The 2,135-nt window shown below is 38.5% G+C and overlaps 1 long non-coding RNA gene across 5 annotated transcripts in view; it reads right to left on the minus strand.

The window, feature by feature from the left end:
* LOC111737971 overlaps positions 1-2,135 on the minus strand; it is a 66,327-nt gene that overhangs the window by 42,076 nt on the left and 22,116 nt on the right. For all 5 annotated transcript variants that reach the window (XR_002779644.1, XR_002779643.1, XR_002779640.1 and 2 more), the window contains one exon: positions 343-441. This is a non-coding gene — a long non-coding RNA (uncharacterized LOC111737971). The remainder of the gene's footprint in view (positions 1-342; positions 442-2,135) is intronic.

Consider the following 2,135-nt stretch of genomic DNA (forward strand, 5'->3'; position numbering starts at 1 on the left):
ACGTACGGATACAAAACATAAAATACGAAATCATCTTTCAATTTAGTTCTTACATTAATCACTTACCGTTTTAATATTTACTTTGCATTATTTGCATCCCCGCAAGTTCAATTAACACAGCGTATGAATAATCGAATTGTGCTTGAACTTGGGAAGGTCAGGGAAAGGAAAAACATGTGATTCCTTGTCTGGAATGTGAACACGAAGTCCTACTCACCAAGGGGGAATGAATGGGAAAGGAAAGGAGTAGGGAACCAGCCCAGACAGTTAAAAGCAATAGCTAAAAGCAACATGCGAAATTAAAAAAAAAAAAAAATTATAAAGTAAGTTAATTTCACTTACAGTTAAAAGACTCCCTGAAAACAAGTGAGGTAAAGTCCTACTTCATCCCTGGATCCAAGAACCAAGTGGAAGTCTCACTCCAGGGAGGCCTGGCGGGTGCTAAAAGGAAGGAAGAAGGGTGTAAGATCTCGGAATCTGAGAGATGGAAGGCATGCCAGCTGCTCATCCTCCCACCTCGAGCACTTTTTAGAAAGTTAATCATCAAATTAGATGTTATAATCCAATTTCCAAAATTGTTCTACTCCACTTAAACTGCTGTCACCCATAATAGTCTTACAGGCAAATGCATTCATTTCGAACATCATTCTCGTCAGATTCTGCAACATCTGAAGGTCTTGATCATTTTTCCTGTTTCTGATAGGAACACAGCTGGCTCTTCGTTCTCTCGAACGCTACAGATGGAGCTTCTGTCCCTAACCACTCTCGGAACCATGGCTGCCCCCGAAGTCTTGGTCTTCAGTGCCCTGCACACTCTTCCCTTAAAGAATCCAGCCATTACTTCTGACACAACAAACTAGAAATCTCCCTCTTTGGCTAGACATTTCAACATGAGCTCTGGTACTACAGTTTCAACTACTTAGGAATTTCCCTTTAAATGTCCAAAACCAAATGAGCCGTCTTATGTCCTCAAAACTGGTTTCTCTTTCCAGTTATTACATGCCTGTTTGTTCTGCAGATCTGGAAACCTTGAGACCATTTTTTCTTCTCATTTTCTTCTCCCTCATCATTCTGCTACGTTCTTCCCATGTCCCACCATCTCCTCTCTCATGCCCGACGAATTCCATCATAACTTTACTCCTGGATCACTTCACTAGAATCTTCTTCCCATTTCTTCCTTTTCTTCATCTTTGACACTGCTGCCAGATCAATTTTCCACTAGATACCATGGTTTGTTTCCTATTCAAAATCATACCATCACTCCTCTTCTTCAGTTTACACATAGTGTGGTAGTTTTAAAATACGTTCCCAGATTCTTAGTGACACTTCTTTCCTTAAAAGGAGGAACCTAATCCTCGTCCCATTGAATGTGAGCTGAATTTACTGGCTTGCTTCTAAGGAATAGAACCATGGCAATCATGCCCTCTGCTTCCAAATCCCTGCCCCACACAAACAGGCAATAAATGTTTACTGGTGTTCTAAGCCCTACATTTGGGGTGATTTGTTACACAGCGATAGAGTACTAATTCAGAAGGCTGAGGCTCAGTGAATCGGATCCACAAACTTTAGGCACTCAAGGTCTTCTACTAACTGCCCTTACTTTCTCTCTGAATAGAAACACTCTTTCAGTCTAAGGCCAGTTATTCCACTGACTTCACCTGACGTGGTAAAATTCTGCCTTAACTTTAGCCTATGCTAATTTCACAGGAAATGTCCTTCTTGATTTTGTGCACTAAACTAAATTTAATACTTTCTTTTAGGCTAACATCAAAGTCTACTTACCAAAGAAATTTTTCTGTTTCTTAGTGTATATAAACGAACATTTATTTGATTTCCAAAACTATATTTAAGTTATTTAAGGTAGAAATCATGGCTTTGTTATCTTTATATTCCCCATATTAATGAACGAATACATAGAACTTTTTGTTTAGAATTAACTTTCATGAAGTTCCTTTCAAAAAAAAGTCTGAATGTCTTTTAACAATGGGCATATACAATACAGCTTACTTAACTTTAAAAAGTACCAAATAGTTCGAGAAGATAACCTGGTAGAATATATTGCCCCCAAAATATACATGGCCTATGAATAAGCAATTCCGTCTTTAGGAATCTCTTTTAAAGATACGGTAACAGAA

The sequence above is a fragment of the Pteropus vampyrus genome, unplaced genomic scaffold, assembly GCF_000151845.1.
Source record: "Pteropus vampyrus isolate Shadow unplaced genomic scaffold, Pvam_2.0 Scaffold33, whole genome shotgun sequence".
In the NCBI taxonomy this organism is placed as follows: domain Eukaryota; kingdom Metazoa; phylum Chordata; class Mammalia; order Chiroptera; family Pteropodidae; genus Pteropus; species Pteropus vampyrus.